Raw genomic sequence first — 20,392 nt, 5'->3', positions numbered from 1 at the left:
CTTTCGAGGGCATTTTAATCGGAGAAACAGCACAGTGTGAAAATCAGGAGACTGAAGGTACTCATAGGAACTCAAGCGAGGAACCACTTTGTGACCATTGTAAAGTTGAACAACACTGACATGAAGTGCAATTAAACTGAAACAAACATTTCATTTCTTTTTGCAGAGATCAGCACTCCTCTGGTCTGAATGCTGATAGTATAGCGCCTCCACTGCTTCCAGGCGCTTTCATCTCTGAGCTAAGAACATGCTCCTCCCCCTTAGTCCAGATGAGCGCTCATGTATGGGCTTCACATAGCTCAAGGTTTTGAGATTCTTAGGAGCCAAAACAAACTATTCTATTGATGGCCTCACAGGAAGTGATTTCACATAACATTTGACTTTGATAATGTCAGAGGAAGAGACATTAGTGAAATTATAGGAATGATGAGTACACAGGTAACATCCAAATCATTAATCCAGACATCTAAATTGATATTACACCAAAAGTATAATCTGTGCAGCCGAAAGGTGAAATATTGAAAATGTAGTGATATCAAAATGTCTGACAGTGGGTTTGCTGAACACTAAGAAGTGAATAGTGTCCCCCTCTTTAGTTGTAAACGGCTACTCTGTACACAGTAGAAGTGCGAGCAAAGTCTCATATGGAGTACTTGGACCCTCTCCCGTTTCCCAGTGATAAGATTCAGCTAGGTGTGAGTGAAACTTCAGCACAGACCTCTAAATGTGTGAGTGTCACTCATGATGAGTGAGACCTGAAGGCTCTGATGTGTGCATGTCGCATCTGATGTCACTGCCCAGGCAACAAATGCAACTTGCCTGACGGTGCTACGAAGCCCTCCTTCAACCGCACATTGATGGTGCGTGGACAAGGAGTGACTCAAGCTATAAGAGAGGGTTACCACCTGACCAGTCTTTTATAGGAATGGCATGGTCAGTATTTTCTTGTCCCGGCCAGTACAAAAGTAGGAAGATTACTTAAAGCTGGCATTTTTCCTCTAATCAGTGCAAACTTATAATATCAAATATAAGCAGAAATCACTTTAAAATGTGTTCTAGAGCTGCCTTAATGAATCCTGACTGAGAGTTAAAGTAAATAAAGACAACAAAGACATGTTGAAAATGAATACAAACACTTTTATTGAAAGTCTTATTGAAGAATAATATCCGGCCCTTTGCAAAATCTTAAAACATGACCAAAAGGCAAGTGGTACCTCTAATAAGAGCCTGTATGTAGGAGTCTGACATTAGTTAGTGATGGAATACCCTCTCATCCTCAGACCCGGCACCGGTCACTCACTGCCATGACACCATCCACTGAGGGAGAAATCTGTGAGAGTCAAACCCGATTGTTCTGTCTCATGAATGTATTGAGACTGCAATTTACTTTATTTTGTTTTATAAGTGAAACTTTGGGGGGAGTGAGTGGGTAAAAAATGCAGAGAAATGCAAAACTTAATTTGGGGCAAATCGTTGGAAAGTTGTTTGAATACACACAGCCCTATCAAGTATAAAGAATTACCCACAGAAACAGGAAAAATAGAAAAACAGAAAAACGTTGACTAGTTTAATTCTAGCAGTTTTCTTACATTTTCATGTATTTAATGAAATTCAGGCTTTCTTTTCCAATTCACTCTTAAAGACTGGAGTCGGTGGTTCCGTCAGCTGCCACCAGAGGGTGCTCCTTGCCTGTTAATGAAACACTGAGCTGCACATTGGGTGAAAGGGAGAAGGGTTTCCTCTTCCGGGTCAGCGGCGGCAGAGACAGCACCAGTAGCGGTGGTTACATAAATTCCGGCCTCTCTTTGTGTGTGTTCAGCCTGCTGCAGAGGAGGAAGGAGCCCTGTCTGGTGTGCAGTTACCTCCATCTTCAGACCCCCTCAAACCCCAGATCTGCCCCCCGGCCCCCCCAGGAGGCGGAGAGAGCCTGGACATGTCTGAACAGGTCTCTGCTCAGGTAAGAGATTGTCAGCACCTTCTGCTGTGTTTGTAGAAATAGACTGAATAATCCTGGAGGGAATCTCTGCAGGAGCCGGGCTGAGCTGGGCCCTTCTATCCGGGGCCCCTGGGGCTGAGCTGGGCTCTTCTATCTGGAGGCCCCTGGGGCTGAGCTGGGCTCTTCTATCCGGGGGGTCCCTGGAGCTGAGCTGGACTCTTCTATTCGGGGCCCCTGGGGCTGAGCTGGGCTCTTCTATCCGGGTGCCTCTGGGGGCTGAGCTGGGCTCTTCTATCCGGGGGTCCCTGAGGCTGAGCTGGGCTTTTCTATCCCGGGCCCCTGGGGCTGAGCTGGGCTCTTCTATCCGGGGGTCCTGGGGCTGAGCTGGGCTCTTCTATCCGGGGCCCCAGGGCCTGAGCTGGGCTCTTCTAACCCGGGGGCCCCTGGGGGGCTGAGCTGGGCTCTTCTATCTGGGGGCCTCTGGGGCTGGGCTGGGCTCTTCTATCTGGGGGCCTCTGGGGCTGGGCTGGGCTCTTCTATCCGGGGGCCTCTGGGGCTGAGCTGGGCTCTTCTATCCGGGGCCCCTGTGGCTGAGCTGGGCCCTTCTATCCGGGGCCACTGGGCTGATCCCGGCCCTTCTATCCGGGGGCCCGTGGGCTGAGCTGGGCTCTTCTATCTGGGGGCCCCTGGGGCTGAGCTAGGCTGTTCTATCTGGGGGCCCCTGGGGCTGAGCTGGGCTCTTCTATCCGTGGGCCCCTGGGGCTGAGCTGGGCTCTTCTATCCGTGGGCCCTGGGGGGCTTTCCTTCTGCCCTGGGGGTTGTTTGTTGGCATCATGTGTGTTAAAGAGGGGATCTGTGCACTGCACTGCACCCTACTGCACTCCAATAATATGCGCACGCTGCAATGCATCTCACTGCACTATGAGAAGTCTGTGCACTGCATCTTACTGCACTGTGAGGAATCTGTACACACTGCACTGCAACTGGCTGCACTATGAGTAATCTCTGCACAGTATCTCACTGAACGATGGAAATCACTGCATGCTGCACTGCATTTTACTGCATGAGGAATATGTGCTGCTGCATTGCATCTTTACAACACTGTGAAGAATATTTGCCCTCTACACTGCATCTTACTGCAATGTGAGAAATCTGTCCACGCAGCCCTGCATCATACAACACTGTAAGAAATCTCTGTAGGCTGCACTGTATATACTGCACTCTGACCAGTCTGTACATGCTGCACTGCATCTTACTGCACTATGAATAATCTATGCACACTGCATTGTTTCTTATTGTACTGTGAGGATTCTATGCGCACTGCACTGCATCTTACTACACTGTGAGAAACCTGTGTACACTGCATTATACTACTATAAGAAATCTGTGCACACGTCACTGCATCTTACAGCACTATGAGGAAACTGTGCACATTGTACTGCATCTTACAGCACTATGAGAAGTATGTGCCACTGCACTGAGAGAAATCTGTGCACACTGCACTGCATTGTACTGCAATGAGTAATCTATGCACACTGCACTGCAACTGGCTGCACTATGAGTAATCTCTGCACAGTATCTCACTGAACGATGGAAATCACTGCATGCTGCACTGCATTTTACTGCATGAGGAATATGTGCTGCTGCATTGCATCTTTACAACACTGTGAAGAATCTTTGCACTCTACGCTGCATCTTACTGTAATGTGAGAAATCTGTCCACGCGGCCCTGCATCATACAACACTGTGAGAAATCTCTACAAGCTGCACTGTATATACTGCACTATGAGCAGTCTGGACATGCTGCACTGCATCTTACTGCACTATCAATTATCTATGCACACTGCATTGTTACTTACTGTACTGTGAGGATTCTATGTGCACTGCACTGCATCTTACTACACTGTGAGAAACCTGTGCACACTGCATCCTACTACAATAAGAAATCTGCGCACACATCACTGCATCTTACAGCACTATGAGAAGTATGTGCCACTGCACTGAGAGAAATCTGTGCACACTGCACTGCATTGTACTGCAATGAGCAATCTATGCACACTGCACTGCAGTTTAGTGTTCTATGAGAAATCTGTGCACACTGTGCTACGTCTTATTCCTCTATGAGAAATCTGTTCACACTGCAGTGTAACGTAGGACACTCTGAGAAACATGTGAATGGTTCACCTCCTCTCTCTGCACTATGAGGAATCTGTGCACGCTGCAGTGCATCTTACAGTACTTTGAGGAATCCGTAGTACTGCAATGCTATTTACTGCACTATGAGAAATCTGTGCACACTGCACTGCATCTGACTGCATTATGAGGAGTCTGTGCAGTGCACTGCATCTTAGTGCACTATGACAAGTCTATGTCAGTGTACTGCACTGTATCTAACTGCACTGTGTGAAATCTGTGCACACTGCACTGCACCTTGCTGCACTATAAGGAATGGTGTCACTGCACTTAGTCTTACCACACTATGAGAAATCACTGCAAGGAGGTGGACTGAGCTGGGTTCTTCTACCTGGGGACCTCTGGGAGGGTGAAGGGGCTTTCCCTCCGGCCCTGGGGACTTTTGTGGTCATTATGTGTGTTTAAGGGTGCATTTGTGCACACTGCACTGCATCTTACTGCACTATGAGAAACCTTTCACACTGCACTGCATCTTACTGCACTATGAGAAACCTGTCACACTGTACTACTTTTTACTGCACTATGAGAAATCTGTGCACACTGCACTGCATCTTACTGCGCTATGAGAAACCTGTCACACTGCACTGCATCTTACTGCACTATGAGAAATCTGTGCACACTGCACTGCATCTTACTGCACTATGAGAAACCTGTCACACTGCACTGCATATTACTGCACTATGAGAAACCTGTCACACTGTACTACTTTTTACTGCACTATGAGAAATCTGTGCACACTGCACTGCATCTTACTGCACTATGAGAAACCTGTCACACTGCACTGCATCTTACTGCACTATGAGAAATCTGTGCACACTGCACTGCATCTTACTGCACTATGAGAAACCTGTCACACTGCACTGCATATTACTGCACTATGAGAAACCTGTCACACTGTACTACTTTTTACTGCACTATGAGAAATCTGTGCACACTGCACTGCATCTTACTGCACTATGAGAAACCTGTCACACTGCACTGCATATTACTGCACTATGAGAAACCTGTCACACTGCACTACTTTTTACTGCACTATGAGAAATCTGTGCACACTGCACTCCATCATACTACAATATGAGGCATCTGTGCACACTGTACTGCACCTTGCTGCACTATAAGGAATCTGTGTCACTGCACTTCGTCTTACCCCACTATGAGAAATCACTGAATGGGGTGGACTGAGCTGGGTTCTTCTACCTGGGGACCTCTGGGAGGGAGAAGGGGCTTTCCCTCCGGCCCTGGGGACTTTTGTGGTCATTATGTGTGTTTAAGGGTGCATTTGTGCACACTGCACTGCATCTTACTGCACTGTGAGAAACCTGTCACACTGCACTGCATCTTACTGCACTATGAGAAACCTGTCACACTGCACTGCATCTTACTGCACTATGAGAAACCTGTCACACTGCACTGCATCTTACTGCACTATGAGAAATCTGTGCACACTGCACTGCATCTTACTGCACTATGAGAAACCTGTCACACTGCACTGCATATTACTGCACTATGAGAAACCTGTCACACTGTACTACTTTTTACTGCACTATGAGAAATCTGTGCACACTGCACTGCATATTACTGCACTATGAGAAACCTGTCACACTGCACTACTTTTTACTGCACTATGAGAAATCTGTGCACACTGCACTCCATCATACTACAATATGAGGGATCTGTGCACACTGTACTGCATCTCACAGCACTATGAGAAACCTGTCACACTGCACTGCATATTACTGCACTATGAGAAACCCGTCACACTGTACTACTTTTTACTGCACTATGAGAAACCTGTCACACTGCACTGCATCTTACTGCACTATAAGAAACCTGTCACACTGCACTGCATCTCACTGCACTATGAGAAATCTGTGCACACTGCACTGCATCTTACTGCTCTATAAGAAACCTGTCAAACTGCACTGCATCTTACTGCACTATGAGAAACCTGTCACACGGCACTGCATCATACTCCACTATGAGAAATCTGTGCACACTGCCCTGCATCGTACTGCACTGGGTGGAATCAGTGCATGCTGCACGGCTATTTGCACTATGAGTGATCTGTGCATGCTGCCATGCATTGTACTGCACTATGAGTAATCTGTGCCCCCTGCACTGTGAGAAATTGGTGCACATTGCTCCGCTTTTTACTGCACTTTGAAGAGGATGTCTGTGAAAACGGCACTGCTTTTTGCTACTTTGTGAGAAATTTGTGCTCAGCTTACTAATAATCTCTGAGAACCTAGAAAATCTGTATATTGCATTGCTTTTCCTTGCTCTGTGAGGGCTGTTGGCAGGAAAGCTAATGTGCACACACTGCACTGCTTTTTATTACACTGTGAGGGGGGTTTAAAATCAAAGAGGAAATCTGTGCGGACTGCTCTGCCTTTGACTATTCTGTGCAGGGTGTTTAGAGCCCATCTGTGGTCTGCAAACGGAATCACTTTTTACTACAGTCCGAGGGGCGTTTAAAAAATAGAAAATCTGGGCGCGCTGCATCGCTCTTTACTCCTCACTGGGAAAAAGCTGTCCATACTGCACTTCCTTCAACTACACTTAGGGGCACACAGCGCAGCTCAGCAAGCCACCTGGCTGCGCTGTGTGATAGGGACGGGCAAGAATGCGCTGTATCTAACATTCTACGGTGCAGTCCTGTCTTTTCCCTGCGCTGATGCACAATGTGCTCCTAGTGCCAAAGCAGGCACCCCTGCCCCATGGTGCAAGCTGCACAAAAACAATCCCTTGAGGGATTTTGCTATGTGTGCTGCAGTATCCAGTACACATGGAAAGAAGACGCAACGAGGAGAAATAAAGATACTTCTCTTAGTTATGCCTCACCTGGGGAGACTCAGCATTTTGACGCATTCTCAAGTCTACCAGTGGTGCTAAATGTAGGAATGCGCCAAAATCCATGGGTGGATGTGTGGGAACAACCACGCCCCACCCATGGAATGGAACACCTCTCGAGGGAAGAGTAACACAGCGCAGTGATTTACGCTGCGTGGTGTGACTCTAGATTTATCAAGCCGCGCAGGGCCATGCAAGGTGGCCTGGCAAGGCTTGATAAATATAACTTAAGAGTTGCGTCTCTCTTGCGTTCCATTGCATGGGCCGCGCAGGGCCATGCAAGGTGGCCTGGCGTGGCTTGATAAATATAACTTAAGAGTTGCATCTCTCTTGCGTTCCGTTGCATGGGCCGCGCAGGGCTATGCAAGGTGGCCTTGTGTGGCGTGATAAATATAACTTAAGAGTTGTGTCTCTCTTGCATTCCATTGCATGGGTCGCGCAGGGCCATGCAAGGTGGCCTTGCGTGACTTGATAAATATAACTTAAGAGTTGCGTCTCTCTTGCGTTCCATTGCATGGGCCGCGCAGGGCCATGCAAGGTGGCCTTGCATAGCTTGATAAATATAACTTAAGAGTTGTGTGTCTCTTGCATTCCATTGCATGGGCCGCGCAGGGCCATGCAAGGTGCCCTTGTGTGTCTTGATAAATATAACTTAAGAGTTGCGTCCCTCTTGCGTTCCATTGCATGGGCTTTCAGAAGTCATGATCTGTGCACATTGCGTTGTTATTTACTGCCTTACGAGGGGCGTTTACAGAAGAAGAAATCTGTTCCCTGCACTATTTTCTAACTGCACTAGAAGCAGTGTTTACATCTACAGCAGGAAATCTATTTTACAACAGAATGAGGAGTGTTTACAGAAGAGTAATTCTGTACACACTGCACCCCTGTCTACTACAACATGAGGTGCCTTTACAGAGAGTTTGTGTAAACACTGCACTGCTTTTACCTGTACTATGAGGGGCCGTAACAGGAAGAAATCTATGTGCAGTGCTTTGCTATTTATTACACTATGAGGGACATTTACAGATGAAAACTGAACACTGCCCTGACTTTTTCCAACAAAATGAGAAGTGTTTACAAAAGAAGAAATCTGTGTACAAAACACTTCTTTTTACTGCAGTATAAGGGGTCCTAACTGACCTGTAAGGTGCCCTGATCTGAACTCGCACTAAGACAAGTGTGTAGAGTAGATAATATCTGTACACTGATCTTCACTCACACTCCGAGGGGCATTTACTGTGGAGCCTTTTATAAACTGCACCTCTTATTACTGAGACTGATTTAGTTATTTATTTATTTATTTATTTACTGCAAAGGTTACAGTAACGTTATAATTAGGTGAATATGTCAATGATAACATTAATGTTTTGAAGTTACCTGGGACCCGTGAGCAAGAAGTCTGTTTACTTCGAAACGCGCTGAGTGCTTGTTTTTCGTGTGCCAATAAAATACCGCACTGAGCACTATTTGGGCCTCGGCTCTGGTTTTTTTGTGGAACCATCACGCTGTAACCAGGAGTTGTGCATAAAGAGGGGGTGGCGATCCCGCCGAGTGCCCGCCACGACGAGTGGCTTTAGCACGCCAAATCGGGTGTATGAAATATATATGAATACCTAAACCCTGTCAAGGGTTTGCATGAGCAAATGTAAAAGAGGGTGACTGACACCGGCAGCTGGGGCTCACGGTTCGATCCCCAGCAGCAGGTTAGCCCAGCACCATGTGACTCTGGGCAATAGCTTGCTTAATCTTCCCGACGGCGCCCAGTGACGGGATGCCTCAGGGTAGCTGTGCGCTTTACAAATACTGGATTTACATTTAAAAAGAAACAAAAAAAGTCACGGTATAGAGAACGTGGATTTTCGCTCTCTACACCACTCTCCATCACAGCGGAGAGGAAGTGTGTTTACTAGGCACGGCAGGAGGTGAAACCGAAGGGGTGTCCCTTACCAAAAAAAGCGTTCAAGAACTGAACGCACAGGAAAGCTCCTTCACTGCAGAGCAGCAGAATCGAACCCTTTCGAGTCTGCAGGAGGGCTCCCTGGTTCAGCAGTGATCCTGCCACTGAACGACCTGGAAGTGGGAAGGCACTCCGTATCAGCGGAGGGCTGCTGATTACAAAAAGAAATGAACTGACAAGAGCTCCGTCACAGCAGAGCTGAAGAAGGCTGAATCCAACCATCCACAGGAACCAAAGATTGATCTCTAAACAAAGAGTCTGACTCCACCGGCTCTCTAACGATTGACAAGCACCAGCTCTCTCCAGGGGAGGGGTTTATGTAGGCAGTCCCAAACCTTGGAGAAGATGCAGTTGCTGCCCCAATGCCATATGTGAGCTGTGATTCTCCCGTTGCAACATTCAGTTCACAATCATACGACATTTTCTGTCTCTCAGCATTCCTGTTGAGGTGCTTCTACCCTTTCCTCTTCTGCTACGGAGGACCATAACAGTCAGTGACATCACCCATGACATCATCCAGTGAGTGTAAGTGTTTCGTAAACATTTCTGAGACTTAGAGATATATGCTAAGCTACAGCGTGAGTTAAATTACTATTCTTTCTGTACTAGTAATTAGTCATACTATTTCCAACATCTCCTCTGAGTGGTTGTGTGACTGTCTGTATCAGTGTGTAAGTGGATGTCTGAGTGGCTGTATGAGTGTGTGAGTGACTGCATGGATGAATTAGTGGGTATGTGAGTGGCTGCATGGGTGAGTTAGTGGGTATGTGAGTGGCTGCATGGGTGAGTTAGTGGGTATGTGAGTGGCTGCATGGGTGAGTTAGTGGGTATGTGAGTGGCTGCATGGGTGAGTTAGTGGGTATGTGAGTGGCTGCATGGGAGAGTTAGTGGGTATGTGAGTGGCTGCATGGGTGAGTTAGTGGCTGTGTGAGTGGCTGCATGGGTGAGTTAGTGGCTGTGTGAGTGGTTGAATTGGTGAGGGAGTGGTTGAATTGGTGAGGGAGTGGTTGTGTGAGTGAGTGGATAGCTGTTTGAGGGTGTGTATAGGTAAGTGATTGGTTGTGAGTGACTGTACTTTTTTTATACACACTTAATTGGTTTTATCCTTTTTATCCCCAATACAGAAAATATATTTGCATTCAATGTTACAGTACATTTGGAATGATATATCACATTTTGTAACTTCTTGCAGTTAATCTGTAGCTGTTACGAGATATTACATAACTTGTACGGTTTGATGTGTTTGTACAGTCTCCATTGAAACCTAGGAGAAAAAGGCTATCTATACTAGCTTGTGTAATTTTTGAACATCTAAACTATCCCTCCTCTCAACCCTTTCTATTGGCTCACCCCATCTGAAATTCTCAGTTATATAGTCCATCCAGATTTCCCTGCTTTGCCCGTCATTGCGTGTGTAGTGTTTGGGAGTTGGAGAACACTACTACTCGTATATATCACTTGGGGTCCGACATTATGAGGGGATGGGTTGCATACAAACGATGATTACCATATTATACATCTTGTTCTTAAGGGGTGGGTGCCGGTTCAATGGCCCTGAGTGCTTCTAATAATATGTCCCATTCCATTGATATTGGAGTCTTACGTTGGCCTTGGGCCTCCTCTTGTCTAATGGCAGTGTTCTCCGCACTACCCCATCTCACCACCTCATTGTACCAGCTGTAAACTGTTGGGGCACTCGCCGATTTCTACCGCATGGTGATGGCGCATTTAGCAATTAGTACTGCCAAGTCAGTGTATCACATTTGCAACTTCTGCGACTTAGGGCGGCGGAATTGCTGTTGTGGTGTTTATACTTTGGATAACCCCATCCCAGAATCCAGTTAGTGTAGGGCACTCCCATAACATGTGGAAGATATTGGCGTTTTGCAGTCTTCCACATGTTATGGGAGTGCCCTACACTAACTGGATTCTGGGATGGGGTTATCCAAAGTATAAACACCACAACAGCAATTCCTATTGTGAAAACAGCAAACAGTTCTATACTAGGCCTCCGCCAACGCCCTAAGTCGAAATCCATTACTTTAGTTCTTGAACTGTATTTTTGGGACTATTAGTGTATTTTACCCTGCGCCGACACTACCGCTTTTTAATCTGCGCCGCATTCATTTATATACTGTATTTTCACTTACTTGATCGCACTCGCCTCTGTCCTCGGTCCGCCACGGTTTGTGCCAATTGTACGGAGGGACTAGGAGGCGTTAGTCGCACTTCTTGTCGTCAGCTTGCCAACCGGAAGTGTAATTCGCATTCCAGCCTCTGATCACCAGCCTTTCAGCCCTACAAAAGCGGGGCTGGGCAGCGGACGTGCGCAGCGGCACGCCAAAGGCAAACCTGTCTGCGCCCGTCTGCACCAGACAGCTGTCAGCTGCCTGGACCCCTGCCCGTTTTGTCTTTAAAACTTAGTTTATTTTGCCTTTTATTCGCTTAAATAGTTGCCATCAAAATGTCTTTTCTCAAATATTCTAGTCAGGAGCTGAAAGATCTCAACCCTTTATTATCTAAACAGTTAGCCAGACTTGAAGCTGGTACAAATAGTGGGGTACATATGATGCCCATTCCTAATTTACCAGTTCTCCGCTGTGAAACTCAAGTTTCTTGTACATCTACGCACACCAAAACCTCCAGTCCACTAAAAGCACTATATTATAATGCACGCTCTATTCCTAAACATGCTGTTGAAGAATGGAGTCTTATTGACTCTGAATCACATGATATCTGTTTTATAACGGAAACCTGGTTAAAGAGCATGCCTGGATGTGGCCATTGCGTTTCCTCCACAATATCACATAATAAGAGTGGACAGAGAGAAGAATAGGGGAGGTGGCCTACTCATAGCCACAACTCCGGAAGTTAACATCTCCTCCCTAGAGTCCATAAGCACAAACAAAATGGAATTATGTATCTTTAAAATGGGAGGTCTGTTGGGAGGAAAATGGAGAGGAGCATTAGCGTACAGACCTCCAGGTCCCAAAAATGACTTTCCATATAAGCTATTCGAGCTTATTGCTCCACATGTATTAGCCTCCAACACTTTTCTTCTGCTAAGTGATTTTAACTGTCATGTAGAACTATTACATGACCCTGACACGGATCAGTTATTCACAAGTCTCAGCACCTTGGAATTAGTCCAATTAGTAAATGGGCCTACGCATATTGCGGGTCATACGCTTGACCTATTGTTAACCAACTCTACAGTGGTCAAGGTTGAGTCTCCACTACCTCTATTGTGGACGGATCATTTTTTATTAAAATTTGTTATTCTAGATCGTACTATCAATGCGGTCCCCTGTAGAGAAGTGGTTCGGAGACGATCCTCGCGTAAAATCACCTTACCTCTATTTACTACTACCTTCAGGTCAGCTTTACCTAACACAATTGATAACATTGATCAATGTGCGATTTCTCTAGATAGAACAATAACAAATGCTTTGGATAAAATTGCTCCTCTCTCCAGAGTTACAATTAAAGCCCGAGCCACTCCGTGATTTACTGAACAACTAAAGCTAGTGCAGCTCGCCTGCAGGACTGCGGAGCGAAAATGGAGGAAAACTAAAGACCCAATAGATCGTAAATCATATAAAGAGGCTCACCATAAGTATATGGAAAACATAAGACAAACAAGAAAATGATTTCTCCTTAGCCGTATTGAGAGGGCTACAAATTCTAACAAGGAGCTCTATCAAATTTTGAAGGAATTCTCTACCACGCCTGTTCAGACACAACCTTCTACCTCTCAGGACTGGGTAGATTCACTTTCAACATTTTTTGTTGATAAGATCATGGCTAGCCATAATTCCTTCCCTGCACAAGATATTAATAATGATATGGGAAATCGTTCTGTAACTACTTTTGATCCCTTTCATATTTTGGAAGAATTTACTCTTTGCCACCGAAATATTTTCCTACTGTAGCTCCAGCCCTCTTGAACTGCCTCACTGATCTATTCAACAAATTATTGTTAGAATCAGAATTTCCCAAAATATGGAAAACTGCCAGTGTTAGGCATATATTAAAAAAATCTAGTGCAGACCCAAAACTTCTCTCTAACTATCGTCCTATATCTTTGCTGCCTCATTTCAGTAAGATGCTTGAGTCACTGGTTAACAAACAGCTCATGTTTCATCTTGAGAGCTATGGATTGCTTGACCCCTCACAATCTGGCTTTAGGGAAGCCCACAGTACCAAAATAGCTTTGCTGGAGGTATCTGATAATATCCGGCTTGCACTAGACAAGGGACAGTCATCTATCCTCGTTCTGCTAGACTTATCTGCAGCGTTCAACACCATCTCCCATAGCATTCTTGAACGTCGGCTTTGGGAGATTGGTGTCAGAGGTAAGGCTTTACAGTGGCTCAAAAATTGATCGAACTGCGATAGTGAGGTACTGGGTTTTTAAGAACCGGCACAGAACCGGTAACCCAGCGGTGCCAGGGCACACCCAGAGACCTCGGGTTCTTTCCTGATCCGGACCACAGAAACTCAGAGTCTTCTAGGTGAAGTCAAAGATCGGTTTATTGGCTGCAACCAAGGTAACAAGTGTCCTAGTAATACACCACACGGGGAGTATATTCTCAGGAGACTGCTCGAATTCACAAAGTCAGGCTTCTCTTCTTATACACAGTTTCTAGCTTCAGGCAAACATTCTTCGAAGTTGTAGTATGTTATTTACAGTTATTGGTTACAAGAAAAAACAGAGTCATGATGACATGTACATATTTCACGTCGTGCTGCCCACAACAAATCATTTCGGCAAGGCCTAACATTTCATCAGATATCGCTGGACCCTCAATAAAAACAGGCACCTCCCCATCATAAAGTAAGTGAAGAAAAGGAGTGGAGATAGATGTGAGCGAGATAGGGCAGGTGTGCGCGCTGAAATGGTTTTATGGCTTGTTGAGCCTTGATGTTATCTTGTTCGGCCACTGGGAGGGGAACTGACCTAACGAGTTCGGCCTGAGGCATTGGTTTCTACTTGTACAGGTCACAGGAAAGTCGATTAAGGTGTACGTGTCCTTGTGGGATCGAATTCAGCTGGATTAAGGCCTATGTACAGGGCAACACACCAAATGGCGGCTATATACAAAATGGAAGCCAAGGGTTCAGGATATTAATGATGATTTCGAGAAGAAATCATCACCTGAATGCGACGAAAATGCTTGTACATACTGTACTCGCCATTCTCGGTCTTTTGACACTAAATTCGTCGTATTCCAATAAAGGTTTTATTCCTATTACTGGGATGAGTACCCGTTTTCGGATTTTCAGTACCACAAACCCTCCTTTTGCCCTTACATAGGCAATTAATCTATCCTCATGTTAGTCTGAGTCCAGATCTATATTCTTAAAGTCATTGAGATGTTGCTGTAACATCATCCTAGTACTTAGTTCATCTCTTGACACAGGCTTCCTTATACATGATGTGACACAGAGGCCACATATTGCAGGAGCACACTGTATGCACAGACAGAACAGGAAAAGGATGGCTAAGATTATCCCAATGACCATTAGAATTTTCCATCCCCAGGCGGATATCAGTTCCCAGAACCAACCCGTTAACGACCAATCTCCTTTATCCACATGAATGGATTCGGAAATCTTATGTAGTTTGGAGATGGCCTGATACACTGTCGGAGCGTTATCTGGGATAGAAATGCAACAGCTAGATTGGATTAATCTGCATACACCACCTCGGTCTGCAAGTATGACATCTAGGGCGACCCTGTTCTGAAGGGTCATAAGACGATCCGACTGGAGCTCAGCAGTTAAGTTACTAAGGGCACCGGCAGTTTCAATCACGGTGGACTCGACTACCCTTGTCAATTGCCTTATATTCCTGCTGTTAGCCATAGATCCCCAGAATGGCAAAAAACCCTTAGCAAAGACTCCAAATTCTTGACCTGCAGTGTCTTCTTTACTGAAGACACCTCTAACTATCCTTGTCCGGTGGTAGTCTGCCGCTGCTGTGTAGGTGGGAGGCAACAGGAATGACACAAAACATGAGCCCGAAAAGTCAGGGGGCAACCATGTATAGGCTCTATCGTGACAAATGAAATCGGTACCCTTTGCTGCTAGAAATGCAGGGGAAATCTGTGACCCAAAAACATATGTTTCTGTACAGACACTGTTTCCTAACTGAGCTCTTGGATTCCTGCCAGTACCTTGCAGACACAGATTACCTCGATGGGATACAATCCAGATCGGGAAAGACTTCGTGGCTTGCTGTTTCTCATTCACGGTAATTCCATACCCAATCACGTTCCAACCTACATATGCAAGTATCTCATCATTGGGAGGATTTACATAAAGAGTTATATCTCTAACCATGTCCATTATGCCTTTCACTAGGGCGCTAGTCTTGGGGTTGTCCTTTACAGAACGTAGGGGTTGGTTTTCGCGTGCATATATGAACATTGTTCTGTATGCCCACACAGAGCCATTGTGACTAAAGGGCAGAACTAGATAAGGGATACCCTTATCCATAGTGTGAGGCATAAGTCCACAAACCCAGCAGTTTGTTGTGTTTATTACTAGCTGGTGCTGGTGCTGGTGCAGGAGCTGAATGAAGGAGTTATTAATGAATTCTAGTGTTCTATTGGATTCGTGGTCAGGAAGGGGATGGAAAGAATGAGGGGAAACAGTAGTAGGAGGTATGGGCGATGCCGTGGGTGTAAATGTTACACGAAACGAGAATATGACGTAACTTATTAAAAATATCATCATACTGAATAACATACAAATGCATAATATTATAAAAATTTTCTTTGACATTGTTTCGCATAATTGATGCTTAAAGTTCGTTCGTTTGGCAGGTCTCTCCACATCGTGAAACTCCATCCTCTCTAAAAGTGCTGCCCGCGATGAGGAGGTTGATTCTGCTAAAGGATGCTTCTGTCAGTCTAGGGCAACTCCCTTGGACCAACCAGAACCACCGACCTAACGTCGTTGGCTGCACTTTCCAAAGACTTTAGCCAATCGCGGCCCTAGCAGTGTGAACCCGGATGGCGGTTCGAAAAACAAAAATAAGCAAGTTTCCTAAATGGGAGAGCTGCACTTTCAAAAATAGTACTTAGGGGGAAAAAATATCTTTTTTATTAGTCCATGGATTCTTTTAGTCTCAAGTTTGCAAAAGAAATTACTTTACTTATTCATTTTTCCTCGGTCTCAAATTGTAACGTTGCGTTCCAGGTATAGTCTGGTCCTGAAACAAAAGGTCAGGTTCTGCAGTGTTCAACAGTTCAGGCGGTGGCACAATCCTGTGCGAAATGTTCTCATTTTCTGGTTCAGAGTCAGAGCTACTTTCGTGCAAATTGTTAAAAGGTACGGTATTTGGATCAGTATCACGTTCTGGATCAGTGCCACCTGTCTTGACCCATTGGTCAGTAGGCAGGGGGAAAGGTATCTTCTTGCAATGGATCCCGTGGACCCAGTTGGTTTTTCCTTCCACCCGAACCGCAGATCTTGTAGAGAGAAGGACGAGGTGAGGCCCGGTCCACCTGGGCTGGTCGTTCTTCGTCCTTTGAAAATTCTTTACCAGTATCCACGAACCAGGATCAATGTCGTGGCCCGGAGTGTCAGAGACCGGAGGCAGAGTGTTGTGGACCTGTTGATGCAAAACACGCAATTTAGCCGTCAATTCATACAGATAATCGAGCAAAACAGGGTGTTCCAGTTCACTAAATTTCGTGGGCCTAGGCACTCCCCAAATGTTGGCTGGCCGGCCAAAAACAATCTCGTAAGGGCTGAGTTTCACTCGTGAATGCACAGTCATTCTAGTGGACAGGAGTGCTAAAGGTAGAGCGTCAGGCCATTTAAGGCCTGTGCTCGCTTGGATTTTGGCCAGTTTAAGTTTTAACGTGCCATTGTAGCATTCTACTAGTCCATCTGATTGGGGGTGATTTGCAGCGTGGAACTTCTGTCTAATACCCAACCCTTCACACACTCTCTTCATCACACGACCCACAAATTCACTTCCATTATCAGACCAGACCATTCTAGGCATTCCGAACCTCGGGAAGTACTCTTCACCAGGGCTTTTGCTGTGGACAGGGCAGTATTGTCTTTGAGGGGATAGGCTTCTACCCATTTTGAGAAAGCACAAACAACAACGAGCACATATTTTAAATTGTTGCACCTCTCCATGTGGATGAAATCTAGCTGCAAAACCTCGAACGGATACGTAGGAGGTGCAAAGTGACCAGCTGGAGTTGGAGTTCCCCTACCTGGGTTGTGTTTCAAACAAACCATGCAATTTTTTACAACATTCTCTGCACACTTGGGAATCCCTGAATTCTTCCATACTGGGGCCAACAACTCGCAAATCCCCTTCACGCCGATATGAGCCATTCCATGAGCCATTGTAACTACTGCAAGAACGTATGCATCGGGTAACAACCATCTCTGGTGCTCTGATAATTCAATCCAACACCCATTTGAATGCATTCTACCCGTACTTTCTCTCCACGTGCTCAATTCGTTCTCTGTGGCCTCGGCTTGAATGGACTTCACTCTCTCTATGGTGTCTTCACATATTCCAACCTCACCAGTCCCTCTTGCAGGGCCTGCTACATACATTCGGCTCATTACATTTCTCACCGTCTCTTTCGCGATTTCGTCAGCAAATGCATTTCCACGACCAACATCATCAGTCACCTTCTTGTGAGCACTACATTTCACAATCGCCATTTGTAGGGGCAGGGTCAGTGATTCAAGAAGCTCATTCACCAACTGACCATGCTGAATCTTTGCTCCATGCGAAGTCAGGAACCCTCGTTCTCTCCACAATCGTCCAAAACTGTGAACCACACCAAACGCATATTGACTGTCAGTATAGATAGTCACTTTCATTCCTTTAGACAACACACATGCTCTCGCGAGTGCAACGAGTTCAGCTGCTTGCGCTGAACCATGTGGCACACGTGCAGTTTCAACAACTGTGTGTAATGTCGTGACAGCATATGCTGCAGTCGTTTCACCATTCGGGAGCCTGAAGCATGAACCATCTACCCATAATGTACCATCACATTCGGTAAGAGGAGTGTCGGACAAGTCTATTCTCCCTTTCGTCTCTTCCTCTGTTCTAAGGAAACAATCGTGCTGTCCTGACACATCTGATCCTTCTGCGGTGGTAACAATGTAGCTAGGTTCAATCTACTGCACCTTTTTATGCGCAAATGACTTGCTAGTAAGGTCAATTCATAACTAGACAATCGAGCACTAGTTAGGTGCTGTGTCCTAGTTCTATTTAGTAACGTCTCTACTGCATGTGGAACCATCACGACTAGTGTGTTATTCATTACCAGACCAGCAGACTGTCGAATAGAAACAGCTGCTGCTGCTGTGGCTCTTAGACAACTTGGCAATGCTTTGGCTACCAGATCCAAAGTCGCCGAAAAGTAAGCGCATGGACGCTGTCTACCTCCAAACAACTGAGTCAACACAGATAATGCACAACCGTCCTTCTCATGGACATACAGTGTGAAAGGCTTACTGTAGTCGGGGGTACCCAACACAGGAGCCGAACACAATGCTGCGCGTAGTTCGAGAAAACTTTTCTGACACTCTTCAGACCAAGGTACAGGATTGGGCGTATTTTTGTATGTCAATGCCACCAAAGGTTTGGCTAATAACGAGAAATTTGGAATCCACTGTCTGCAGTACGAGGTAATGCCCAAGAAAGCATGCACTTCTCTCTGTGTTGTAGGTACATTCAATTTCGCTATTGCCTTAATTTTTTCTGGGGTCAGTTTCCTTCCCTCCTTCGATAAGAGGTGACCTAAGTAGGTCACTTCTTGTCGGCAATATTGGAGCTTGGAAAGTGACACCTTGTGATGTAAATCACACAAATGATGCAATAGTGACAGTGTGGCCTTTTTACAAATTTCCGCATTGTCTGCAGCAATGAGTAAATCGTCCACATACTGTACAAGAGCGGCACCTTTAGGCAAAACAATCGTATCAAGCTGTGTTTTTAGAGCTTGGCTGTATATTGACGGGCTTTCACAGTAGCCTTGAGGAGCGCGTTTGAAGCGGAAACTGCGACCTCCTAGAGTGAAGGAAAAAATGTCCCTGCTCTCCTCAGCAATCGGGATGCTGAAGAAAGCATTCTTCAGGTCAATCACCGAGAACCAAGAGGCAGAAGCTGGGATCATAGTCAATAATGTGGTAATGTCGGGGACAACTAGAAATTGTGGCACAACTATTTTATTCACTTCTCTAAGGTCGATCATAAATCTGTAAACAGGTGGCTTGGAAGGGTCAGTTCGTTTTAAAACAGGCAGAACTGGACTGTTGCAAACGTTTCCTCTTGTTTCCTCAATCACGTCCTTTGCAATTAGCTCGTAAACGATCGCTAGCAAGGCTTTTTCACCCTCTCTAGAAATTCGGTATTGGGGAATTCGTGGCATTTTAACATTGGCTTTTAAAGTTACAATATAGGGTGGAATTTCTAAAAGACCCACATCATTAGGACCGGTGGCCCATAGGATATCGGGTAGAAATGACAATTCTGCTGGAAGCTTATCTCTCGATAGGTACATGGGAGAAACCACTTTCTTACCTAAAGTAAGTTCTACTCCTGAAGGAGAACAATACAAAGTCGCATACAATCTTTTTAGCAAGTCCAATCCTAACAAGTTTTCACCACAACCTGTTGTCATAATAAGGGGTGCTTCCAATTCACAAGGACCAACAGAAAGAGACAAAGGGTCAGAAATCGGATTTCTATCCGGGGCGCCAGAAAAACCTATAGAAACATTAATTTCGCCAGACAAAGGTGCGCCAGGGAGTTTGGAGTGCATAATAGAACTCTTTGTAGCACCAGTATCCAAGAGAAAAGGTTCTGACACACCTGATGTAATAACCTCAACGTATGGTCCACTCTGATCTACTGGAACTGAAACAACTCCCTCTCTTTGTCCAAGGCTGTCCTAGCAATCATTATTGCTCCATTGTTCGCTTTCTGCATAGTAATCATCAGTATAGAACTGAGCTGTCCTACTTGATGCGTTATTCTGCTGATCGAATTTATTCATAGAATTCTGTGGTGGAAGAGACTGCGCATTTTGGGGGACGTTTCCACGTCCTCTACCTCTAGGTGATTGCTGAACACCTCTACCTCTTACGTGTGAGACACCATTTGCACGTTGTAACAAGATAGGGCAATTATACTTAAAATAACCTTCTTCCTTGCAATACAGACACTGGTTGGGGCCTACAGTGACACGTGGCTGATTATACTCGGTTCTTTGCCAATTTCTCTGATACTGTTGAGAATGCTGAAAATTATTCTGATAGTTGTTCTGACCACCGTGATTCTGGCCATTACTAGCGCCACGTGGCGGATAAGCTTGCTGTAATAAAACCTTTGTTTTTAACTCTCTCGTTTTCTTGTCTGCCTTATCCTTCTCATCTTTGTCTCTGTTTTCGTAATATTGGGC

The 20,392-nt window shown here is 45.5% G+C and overlaps 1 protein-coding gene across 1 annotated transcript in view; it reads left to right on the top strand.

The window, feature by feature from the left end:
* Nucleotides 1-1,807: 1,807 nt before the first annotated feature.
* LOC144806698 (uncharacterized) overlaps nucleotides 1,808-20,392 on the top strand; it is a 57,339-nt gene continuing 38,754 nt past the window's right edge. Inside the window, exon 1 of the mRNA XM_078672995.1 lies at nucleotides 1,808-1,957. The gene's annotated coding sequence lies outside the window, so the exon portion shown is untranslated. The remainder of the gene's footprint in view (nucleotides 1,958-20,392) is intronic.

Source organism: Lissotriton helveticus, chromosome 1_2 (assembly GCF_964261635.1).
Source record: "Lissotriton helveticus chromosome 1_2, aLisHel1.1, whole genome shotgun sequence".
Taxonomy (NCBI): Eukaryota; Metazoa; Chordata; class Amphibia; order Caudata; family Salamandridae; genus Lissotriton; species Lissotriton helveticus.
This window is presented reverse-complemented; position numbering and strand designations above follow the sequence as displayed.